A 12758-nucleotide genomic window follows, 5' to 3' on the forward strand; every position below is an offset into this window, starting at 1 on the left:
CGCAGATGTGCATATTTCTCCATCAGCTTGGCGACGGGGTATGTGTACCGCGACAGTCCTATTTCTTGGCTGGTGAAAGCGTCTGCAATCTGGTACCGTCGCTCAGGCTGGCCGCTTGCTGCGATAGAGAATGAGACATTCTCGCCCTTTATCGTCTTCAAATCTCGTCTTATTGTCCGAATTGTCATTTGGGTTTCGCTTCCCCGCAGCCCTAGCTGGGCCGCAGCGGAGGCGAGCAGCAGGGTCTTCTCTGACCCGTCATCGAGGACGGCGTAAGTGTCCAGGACTTTATTCTGGTAGCTTAGTGTCACACGCACTACTTTTAGGAGTACTCGGGCTCCACTGCTGCTGGCGGGATCGATGTACATGACGCTCGCTTTGCGGCTGGATGGTGCAGGTGAAGGGCGCCGTCTGTTACTGTCGTGAAGTATGTCCAGATGGGCTCCATCGCACTTGGTGCACCTTTTCTTTAAGCGGCATTCGGCTGCCATGTGTGAGCGCGCACAGCGAAAACAGCGCTTGTTGGACTTTATCCATTGACCTGCTTCCTCCGCGTTCAGCTTGGGGAAGGAGTCACATTGCGCTAGCCAGTGTTCTTTCTCACAGTAGGGGCACACTATCTTCCACTTCTCCGTTCTGGAGGGGGTACTGTGGCTCCTGCTGCTCGGTACTGACTCCGATTGGTGCATCACAGTCACCGATCTTCTTCCATCATTTAGTCGTCTGGTTCCTTCTCTGGAGCCAGGGGTGCTCCGTCCGACTGTATCTAGCCGTAGGCTGCTGACTTCTCTCGCCAGGAAGTCTGCTAGATCGAGGAGGTTCGGTTCAGGGCCATTCGGGTCTCTGTGGTCCCTCTGTCGCCTAAAGCGCTCCTGACGAGCGGGCGGCAGCTTCTCCAGGATCCTTTCCACATTTGAGTTGGCGTAAAGTTCATGCCTCCCCTTCTCTATTTGCGCTCCCAACATCCCTACCAGGGACTGCACTCTGATGGACAGGTCGTCCAGTGCTCGATTGTCTATTGCTGGGGGTAAGCGGTCGATGTGTCGGATCTCCTGGATCACGTAATCCCATATGCGCCCATACCTCTGGTCCAATGCTACCAGTGCTGCTGTGTATGGGGTGGTGGAAGTCGCGTAGGCGAGCGCTATATTATGTGCGCGGGGTACCTTTAAGTGCTTCAGTAGGATGACGTATTTGTGGCGTTCATCCAATACATCCACCAACATGGTCTCCAGACACATGCGGAGTTCTGTATACTGTGCCCGGTTCTCTTGGGTGAAGTCGGGTACCATAGGCGTGCCAATGTATGACGCTGACTGTGGATACATCGGCGAGCGTTGGGGGAGAGGCCTCCCAGGCGAGTCTCCTCCCGCTCCTTGGTATGGGCTGGTACCGGCAGTGTACCATGGCCCGCTTGTCCAGGTGCTGTTCCTCGGTGCGGGTCGTGCGTCGTGCTCACCCGGGTATAGAGTCGGGGGTCTGTAGCGCAGCTCCGCGGGAGTATAGCCTGGGCTGTACCGGGCCTCCTGGTCCGGTAGAGTACTGTGCTGTCTTCGGGCGTGGTTCTCCTCCTCTTCCTCTTCGTCTTCAGTTAGGTCATCCAGTGCTTGTAGTCTCTGGTTTAGCCTCTCCACAGGATATGCTGCTCCTTCCCGGTTGCTAGGTCTCGCTTGGACCGGTGGGGGGAGGTGGTCTGTGGGGGGTATAGACCTCGTCTGTTGGTCAAGTTCAGGGTTGTTTACTCGGCTAGGGGATGCCGCCCCGGAGGTGTGTCTAGACGAGTTCCTGGAGCCTCTGGCGGAGGGAGAGGGTGTTGTCCGTCTGATCAGCTGTTCTATTAGTTGCGACTGCTGTCTGTTGCGCGCTGCGTCCCGTTGAGCACCGGCTCGTTCTCGGGCCACATTCTCTTCCATCTGAATGCGTCTTATTTCTAGACGTATCTGCTCGTGTTCGCTTCGCTGCTGGATCTGCAGTCGGTCGCGTTCAGCAGCGGCGTTCAGGCTGATGAGGAAGGCCTGCTGTAGGGTCCTCTCTGCCTCTGGAGAAGGCGGTTGTATAGGGGAGCCTTCCCTCGGGGTACTCCTTGCGGAGCCTTGGAGCTCTATCTCCACGGTGCTCTCCCCGTCTTCTTCCGTGCCGAGTTCTCTCTCGGTAGCGTTGTATTCCTCCCGGGACTCATCGGGGACTACTTCTTCAGTACTGGCGGGGTGTGAAGTCATGTCTGGTTCCCACTGGTCCCCACCGTGAACTTGGTCAGTTACATTAGAGCCCGTAGGGGCCTCTATGGTCGGGGTAGTCTGGGCGTTGGGGTTAGACATACTTTTACTTTCTAGTTTTACCGCGTTTACTGTTAGTAGAAGACTAGGTTGTTGACTGACAGCGTAAGCCTCTAAGTACTGAGGGAGCCGTCGTTCGCGCTGCGGGCGTTGGTTAGGAGGATCGTTTCGTGGAGTGTTCATCATAGGCCATTTCAATATTAATAACACTATATTAATATTACACTAATTACCATCCGGCTCGAAGGACCAATTGTAACTGAGGGGTACAATTCCCTGACTGTATTACTAGATATGATACTTACTACCACTACCTTTGTACTTAATATTCGGCCACCCAGTACACGGCATAAATATATTATCATGAACACTCTCACGTAGATGAAACGGATCCAACACAAATGTACGAATTAGAAACAGGTCTTTATTTCTACACAGCGATGGTGTGTAGAATAAGCACTTAATCACTTAATTACATTTATGAATTGAAATAGTATGCACTTTTATGGCAAGGAGTATTCGTCGGTATATCAATAGAGAATGTCCAATCTCTGAAGGCGCAGGTGGTAAATATACGACCTGGAATAGTTAAGGAATAACAGCAATGATACTTTAATGATTATACTAGATACACTAGAGGGGGTTAATCCGGTCGCTTGTAAGCCGACAGGAGTAGGAGGGGGGGGGGGGTAGAATCCGGCTGCCTCGTCCGGCCAAGGGTATCCTAGGTGAACCCACTGTAGTGCCGTTCAATGCGCCGGCGATCCTTGGACCACAGATGAAAGCAGGTGGACTCTTTGTGGGCCGGCTCTCTCCGGTCCACGGGGGAGAGACGTGAAGCGACCTCGTCTTGCAGAGCGTCTCCTCACCTTGCGTCCTCTCCAGGGGGGGGGGTTCCAACACACGGCAGTGTCGGGGGTCTTTATCCATGGAATAATCAAAGTATCCAAAGCATAATCCGTGCCTGGGAAGGCGGGCTGTCGTCGGTAGAATAATCCGGTATACAGGTCCACTCGCTCGTCGGCTCTGGGGCTCCTCGGGTGCAGCTTCACATAGGGTCAACCACCCTGGGTAAGCAGCCAGTTCTCTGCCCGAAACGATGGGGTACTGACTACGGTAGTATTCTCACCGCACGAAGCACTATATATTAACAGACTATTATTAGCTTAATAGACTACGTCCAACTCGACGATATAGTGCCAAATATGACTATTCAAATATTAATATACACGATGTCTCAATACCGATGGTAGGCGAACTTGGCCTTACTCCCACACGTGGCGTCGCGGGGAGGCTTTACGTCTGTGACTCTATTGGAGGGTAAGAAACTGGACTGAAAAGAAAGTCCTACTTTAGTAGCGCAGTATATATACGCACTATGAACAAATAGTCCCATTAGTGGTGCGGTAGCCAAATTCCTACGCGGAACTAGGACTTGTTCGTACATGTGGAGCGGTACGTTTGAACTGGGTCTGAGGGGTATGGCAGCCTGGCACCAAGGTCTCGACCAATAGTAGAATGGAGACTATTATGGGATGTTCAGTAGGCTAGAATGGATATTCAATGCATATTGTACAAGGAATATACAAGGGATATCAGGGAATATTAGAGAATATACAAATACAATTAAATATATATATATAAATAAATATATATATTCGGTTTAATCTGGCCCTTCACAACAATTATTATTATTATTATTATTATTATTATTATTATTATTATTATTATTATTATTATTATTATTATTATTATTATTATTATTATTATTATTATTATTATTATTATTATTATTATTATTATTATTATTATTATTATTATTATTATTATTATTATTATTATTATTATTATTATTATTATATTATTATTATATTATTATAGGTTGGGGGATCCCCTTTGAACAGCCCATCTGAGGTTTCTCTCCTCCACACTGCCTGTGGTGCTTTTTTTCCCCTATTGCTAGGTTTTTAGTGAGTTGTTCCTTATCTTCATTGGGGAATGTTTTTTTGTTCTTGATTTATTGTGATGTTTCTTCTTGACTTGTTTAAAGAAGACTTGTACAGCCCACGGGGGCATTACCTTGTGATTTCGGGGCTTTACAAATACATTTGATTTGATTGAAGCTATAATTCAGAAGAGAGAACACCCTTTAATTGGTGATGTCACTGGGATGTAAGAGCTGGTACTGCTCCACTGACAGTGAGTGGGACTCTGACTTTGTGAGGTCACAACATGTTTGTGTGAAGCTCTTACACCCGAATGAGCTTCATATTCCAGCGTTACTGTACCAGACGTTCATTTCATTTCATTTTTATTTGTTCCGTTCATGCACACTCACAGTTCCAAAAAAAATATTCTTAATCAAAGCACCTCTCAATTTAAGATAAGATAAGATAAGATATTCCTTTATTGATCCCCTTGGGGAAATTCCAATGACACACACATACAGGTCATCGTCTCATTAACAACAACATATCACAATCATTAAATTTTTACAGTAACAACGGCACAACATAAATTCAAACAGACATGTACATTTGTTGACACATGTCGACTACAGAATGCCTGAGACACCATATGCGATAGTCGGCTGCGACAACACCGGGGTGTCGTTGTGCCAGGTGGCGGGAGGGAGGGTGGAAAGATTGTCCAGCGGGAGGGGCTTTGGTGATGAGACAGTCTTAGGCTCCCCCCTCCAGCACGCCTACTAGTCGGCTGCCGTCACCATCACGTGGTAGTGGCGCCGGGCGTACACGCGGGAGGGGGGATTGGGTAGGGATTGGGGGTGGGGGAGGCCGCTTGCCACTCTTATCTCCCAGAGGGCCTTCGACTCCAGCAGCTCCCTGGTTCGACCTTGGTCCAGGAATTTCTTTTGGCTGAATGACTGGCACATTTATCCCAGCCACGTCACTTTAAATTTGATTTGAATAGAGTGAAATATAACTCTATTGATTTGAGTGGAGTGAGTTTTAACAACTCCGTCCAAATGACTGAATGCATTATTAGTCCAAGTGTCCAAGTGTTTTAACCTGGAGACTCGTGTGTTTTAACCTGGAGACTCATGCTCTGCTCTCTGTAGCAACCTCCTCGCCTCACAAGACAGAACAACACTTATTTAGATATTTATTCACAGCCTGGTGAGCAAATGCCAAGATTTCTCCTGACTTTCTGAGGCTAATGACTTCACTCGTGGGCAGTGACGGCACTCTCAGCTAAACACAGCATCAGGACCTGAAGAAGGTTCTGTGGAGGCTGGTTATCAGGACCTGAAGAAGCTTCTGTGGAGGCTGGAGGCTGGTTATCAGGACCTGAAGAAGGTTCTGTGGAGGCTGGTTATCAGGACCTGAAGAAGGTTCTGTGGAGGCTGGAGGCTGGAGGCTGGTTATCAGGACCTGAAGAAGGTTCTGTGGAGGCTGTTTATCAGGACCTGAAGAAGGTTCTGTGGAGGCTGGTTATCAGGACCTGAAGAAGGTTTTGTGGAGGCTGGAGGCTGGTTATCAGGACCTGAAGAAGGTTCTGTGGAGGCTGGAGGCTGGTTATCAGGACCTGAAGAAGGTCCTGTGGAGGCTGGGAACACTTTGTGATGCAATAAATCAAGCTCTTTTTTGGAAGCGCTAGATTCGATTAGATGTATTGTCATCATGTAGCACAAGTACAGTAAAACAAAAATAAGTTTGATATCCAACCAGAGTGCAAATGTAACAGTAAAGTGCAACAGTAATATACAATGTACAGTTGTAGTATTAATATGTACAGTGATACAGGTATAAAGACACTATGGTAGTAAGTCATACTGGCCAGCAGCGTAACTAGTGAGAGTAGGAAAGGGATATGTACAGTTATAGATATCTATATAGTATCTACTAGGGCTGTCCCCGACTAAGGATTTGGATAGTCGACTATGATTGGCCAACATTTGCCGTTAGTCGACTATTAGTCGACAAAAAATAAAAAATTTAAAATAATATTCATAATAATCATAATCATTCCATTTGGGCTGTGGGGGTGCTTAATGTCTGAAGGAGTCGACTGAATGCTTCTTGTCCTCTGCAAAAGCATGCAATTGGTCCACTGATTGATACATCTTGATATTTGTCTAGTCTAGTGTGTTCATTAGATGGGTGAAATCCTCTTTCAGTGCCTCTGTGCCTGTTTTCTTAGGCAGTTAGCCTCTGGTATGCGTGCCATTAGCGTTAGCCACGCTTCTAGGCCTCTTTTCTTTTGGAAAGAATGATAAAAAAATGTATTATAATAATAATAATTATTTCTTTTGTATTCGACTAAGAGGTTGGCAGTCGACTACGGCTCCTTTCGACCGATTAGTCGACTAATCGACTAATAGGGGTCAGCCCTAGTATCTACAGATACTGTATGTAAAAAGGATATATAATCGAGTTTCAATTTAAATTCTGATTTTGTCTTCTCACGATCATGAAAACAAGATTATCGAGATAAAACGATTATTGTGCCACATGCCATGTTTCTCTAATTTTGTCTTGTGTTAAATGCAGTCCACCCTTCCTTCACAGTGAAATGTGAGGAACAAATTGTAAAGCGCTTTTGATAAAAGAGGTATATAAACGCACCATTTACCATTTAGTTTCAGCTGATGATGAGAGGGAGGAGGAGCCACGGCGCGTTTCTCCAGTTATTCTGAAACGCCTTTGGTAACTTGCAGAAGATGACAGAAAGACAGTCTTTGGTCGAGAAGAAAGTTAAAACAAATCATCATCATCATACGATGTTCTCGAATCAATGAGTGATCGTGTTTAATAATCGTGATTTCAATATCAATAAAAAATAATCGTGATCACGGTTTTTGCCGTAATGGAGCAGCCCTACTCTCTACTAACATGTCAGTAGTATGACTCACAACCAGAGGGTGTGTAGTAGTTAGAAGATTCAGAGTGTCACAAACGGGTCAATTGTGACAAATAGGGTGTCCACACATGAAAGCAATTTAACAATATAATCTATTTAAACCCATATAACAACCAATAATTGACATAAACAATGAATATGTATGTATACGAATCAGTGATGAATGCAGTGTGTGGATGAGTGTGGTGCGGTGTGGGAATATTATCATTCAATGGGTAGTGGATAACCAAGGCGAGCACAGAAAGACTCAGAAGAAGCTTCTATCCCCAGGCCATCAGGCTGCTAAACGAACAATAAACACTATGCAACAACCATCAAATGCACACAGCACACACACCCACACGCACACACTCACTTAAACCACACAAACACACTTTATATTTATTGATAAAGGATTTGCACTACAACTCGTACACCCACTGTAAATTGTACCTAAATTGCACCTCATCCCATTTCTGCCTTGCACTATATAGTATTGTATTAGTACACTGCACAGTATTGTATATTATATGGTAACTCAGTTACGTCTATTCTGCATCGAACATTGTACATATGTCTATACTGAACACTGTGACCTCATTTTTTTTACTTCTAATTTACATGCTATACTATGTTATTTTATTTCATACTTATATTGTCTTGCACAGTCTCTGGAGCGTAACAGTAAGAAGCATTTTGTATAAAAGTATTCTGTACTTCTGTATGACAACTATTAAAGAAACTTGAAACTTGAAACTTGAACTTGAAACCTGTTCATATAGGAGATGGAGAAGCAGAGAGAGAAGGTTAACGAGGGACATATATATATACAGGCAGCTCTCACTGCCCAGGTGAGTCTAATTGGGCTGACGAGCCACCTACTCTACCATGCTCCTGGAGAGGCAGTAGACTCACCAATAAGCATGCAGAGTGGGGGCCGTCACAAGAGCGTAGGTAGGTAGTATGACTCACAACCAGAGGGTGTGTAGTTAGAAGATGCAGAGTGTAGGGGTCTTGATGGTGTGTTTGATTGATTGAAAACTTTATTAACAGGTTGCAGAATGGGTACAGAAAGGGTACAATACAGTACGGCTCAATACAATGCTACAAGGATGCAGACCAGAGAAAGTCTTTCGTCTTGTTTACATCAGGGTCCTCCATTTTCAATTCAAATGTAGTTAGAAGATTTAGAGCGTAGGTGTCTTGGGGATGTGTAGTTAGAAGATGCAGAGTGTAGGTGTCTTGAGGATGTGTAGTTAGAAGATGCAGAGCGTAGGGGTCTTGAGGGTGTGTCGTTAGAAGATGCAGAGTGTAGTATTGAGGATGTGTAGTTAGAAGATGCAGAGCGTAGGGGTCTTGAGGGTGTGTCGTTAGAAGATGCAGAGTGTAGGTGTCTTGAGGATGTGTAGTTAGAAGATGCAGAGTGTAGGTGTCTTGAGGATGTGTAGTTAGAAGATGCAGAGCATAGGGGTCTTGAGGGTGTGTCGTTAGAAGATGCAGAGCGTAGGGGTCTTGAGGGTGTGTAGTTAGAAGATGTAGAGCATAGGGGTCTTGAGGGTGTGTAGTTAGAAGATGCAGAGCGTAGGGGTCTTGAGGTTGTGTAGTTAGGAGGTATGATTGTACACAGTACTGGTTCAGCTCTAATGTGTGAATGTGTGGAACTGTTTTTCTGCACTCCGTTCCATAAACAAAAGATTTTAAAACACATACTGTCACCTGATGATTGGCAGCGGCTCAGGCGGTAGAGGCGGTTGTCTGATAATCTGAAGGTTCCCAGTTTGATTCCCGGAGGTTGGCACGCAGTTTGATGCCTTGCACGGTTGCCTCTACTGTTTGTGTGACTGAATCAGTGAATAATGAGGCATAGGGGCGAAATCACAAAGAATGGATTGCGCACGCTAATAGCACCCTTAACACATTCGGGGCCATTCGATTTCCCCATCTAGCTATAGCACGGCCAGGTTTTCATTACATAGTTTCACTGTGTGTCACGTTGTTTGTAGAGCTAAATCTATATTTTATATTATAGCTATGGATACAATACCATGGTCATTTGACAGTAACTATCTTCCGTTCAAGATGCAAAAAATTATGATTTTTTCATGAATTCACAGGCGTTATCCCGTGGTGAATATGAGTATAATTCCGGAATGATCCGGGCTAATTCCTGGGAGGCTGGCTATAGGGCGCAACGTGAATTCTATTAAAACCATTGGCGTTTCGTCCCTGGACACGGTATTATTTTCATTTTATTATTGTGTTTCATCATGAATGAATGAAAGGGGGGGGGGGGGTGGTCGTTTCTGATTAATTGATTGCCAATAATGGCATTCGTTATTACCACAACACACGCTGATCAGGGGGTTGGGTATGAAAACCATGCACGATCAAGCTGAAATTTACATCAGATTGTCCTTACCTGTGGTCGGTGGTATTCCAAAAAGAATATTCCAATTATTTGATCTCCATCTGGTCCATCCTATGCCCATCTGGTCCACGACATAACCCACCACAACATATGGATCGGGGGTCCCGAAAATGATTCAATGCGATCCAGTGAAGCCCTAGGTTTCCCATTACTAGAAAAGAGCGCCCGGAGCGGTTTAAAGGTAGCACCTGGTCTGGAACAGGGTTTACTGCACTCTCGATACTGCCTACTAGCAGGATCTGGCCGGTACTGCACCTTCGGAGTCCCAGTATGCCTTTTAACGGCAACATACAGGTCCCTGACATTGAATAGGATATTAAAATCGGAAAAAAGGGAAAACGATCCAAAAACGTTAACCGCTGGCGCCCAATAACGTATATATACGCGAATGGCCCCGAAAGTGTTAACACATTGACTGCCATTCCCGAGATTTCTCGGGTTATCTCGCCATGCGTTGGCTGCCAGACCCAAGATTTCTCGGGTTTTGATCGTTTTTTCTTTTATTCTATTTTTTTTTATTCATTATTCATCCACGGACCTCGGTGTTACCATAGGAAATCATTCTGAAATCCCAAAAGTGCAATACCAGCCGCATCATGCTAGGTGGCAGTATCGCCCACCCGTTGAAATCTTATTTCACACCGTGTGTTACATCTAAACCCCTCTGGGCGCAGAATTTAGACAAAGCCAAGTAAACTGCTTCATCCGACCATTTCGAAACACATCTGTACATTGGAAATCGCGATCAAATAATTGGAATATTCTTTTTGGAATAACCCCGATCAAAGGTAAGGACTATATGACATCAATTTCACCTTGATCCTACAATGTTTTCGTATCGTTCCGGCCGATCCACGTATGTAGTATTCAAAACGAATGCCGTTACTGGCGATCAAAGTATAAAAAAATGACCCCCCCCTTTCATGCATTCATGATGAAGAAACATAATACCTATTATATACCTTTGAATTGGAAATAGTAGCGTGTACAGGCAAGCAATGCCAACGCTATTAGCAGAATTCACGTATTGCTCCATACAAAGTTACCAGGAATTAGCCAGGATAGTTAAACATAGTTGTTTAAACAAACAACTTACTGCATCACCCACTTACCCACTTTAGAACACCTAACACACTTTATATTTATTGGTAAAGAATTTGCACTACAACCCATACCTCACTACACCTTACTGTAAATTGTACCTAAATTGTACCTCATCCCATTTCTGCTTTGCACTATATAGTATATTGTATATTAGTATATTGTATAGTATATTGTATGGTAACTCAGTTACTTCTACTCTGCATTGAACATTGTACATATGTACATACTGAACACTTGTGCCTACGTACGTGACTTCTATTTTATACTTGCTATACTTCTATTTTATACTTGCTATACTTATTTTATTTTATACTTATCTATCTTGTCTAGCACAGTCTCTGGAGCGTAACAGAAAGAAGCATTTTGTATAAAAGTATTCTGTACTAGACAAGAATTAGTATGACAACTAATAAAGAAACTTGAACTTGAACTTGGATCACCTGAAACTATACAATATTCACCACGGTATAACACGCAAACGTATACATGAACAAATTTATTCTTTTTCACATGTTGAACAATGGATAGTTGATGTCAAATGAGCCATAGTATTGTCTCCATAGCTATAATATAGCATATAGATATAGCCCTGCAAACCCCGCAACGCACAGTGAAAATCCCTATACTTTACAGCACTGGCCAACCAAGTACAAAGATGGGGAAACAGCGTGGCAGTCAATGTGTCAACAGCGTGTGATTTGCGCCCGCTATTTGCTCCGTCTTAAGAGGACCTATTCACTAATATTGCGTGGATGATATATTAGTGCAAACACGCCCATACGGTATGCAATTTGGTCCTGATATCTGGCAGCGCAGTTGGCTTACCGAACAATGCGCTTAGTTACCACCAATTCTCTGAAGATGTAAATAGCCTCACTTTAACTGCGCGTGGCAATTAGCGCCAATCTTTGTGCATTGGAGTGTTTTTGCAATGAGGCTCATTTGCATAGAAAAGGGTCCATGTTCCGCCCATATTACCTCATTTAACTACCCGCAAATAGCACCGACGCACAGAGACGCAATACTGATGGCAACGCAGTTAACACGGTATTTCACCCTTTGCGAGAGACAATTCGCCCCATAGATTGTAAAGCAACTTATTTTATAAATGCAGTCCATTTGATTCAACACACTGATTAGTGAGGACCTTTCATTCAGACTGACGTTCCTCAGTCTTTACTTGGGGGGCTTCTTCTTTTGGCAGTGTCAAACCTTCAATCCAGTATGAGTAACTGGATCGAAGGTGACTAACTGGGCCAGTGAGGGATTTTAGCTCCCAGGCACAGAGGCACTGTTAAATATGCAGGTTGGGTCTAATTGAGACACTAAGATATAGAGGATGGGCGATAAAAGAAAGATTGAGGTCAAATACAGACATTATTTCCTCAAAGTTCAGAAGAGACTTAGCCTATACAGGAAGAGAAGGAGAAGCAGGGATGCAGAGAGAGAGAAAGAGAGGGAAAAGGAGTGATTCAGAGAGAGGAAGAGAGATATGTGACAGAGAGGCAGAAGGAGATATGCAGAGAGAGATATAATAGAGAGAGAGAGAGACAGAGACAGAGAGACCATGCAGGAAGATGGAGAAGGGCTCATGGATCATCTCAGAGGGTGTGTAGAAAACCAATGTGGCTCCAACACACATGAATAAATAACACCTGCCAGGAAGATGTAACAGTTATAGAGATAATGGCATTACTGTGCCTTGACGTATGACTACACGGCTGAGCCTCCCAGAGCCCCTCTCTCTCTCTCTCTCTCTCTCTCTCTCTCTCTCTCTCTCTCTCTCTCTCTCTCTCTCTCTCTCTCTCTCTCTCTCTCTCTCTCTCTCTCTCTCTCTCTCTCTCTCTCTCTCTCTCTCTCTCTCTCTCTCTCTCTCTCTCTATCCTTTACCACCCCCAGCTTGGGGCAGTTTAGCCTGGCATGTGGCAAGGCTCTGTATACTATCTGCATGAAGGTCAGGAATAGGGCTGCAACTAATGACTATTTTGGTAGTCGACTAATCTGTCGATTATTTTTTCGATTAGTCGACTAATCGAAAAACAATTATATTTATAAAAAAAAAAAAAAAAAAAAAAACATTTTAAACTACC

Source organism: Notolepis coatsorum (genome assembly GCF_963971535.1).
Source record: "Notolepis coatsorum genome assembly, chromosome: 13".
NCBI lineage: Eukaryota > Metazoa > Chordata > Actinopteri > Aulopiformes > Paralepididae > Notolepis > Notolepis coatsorum.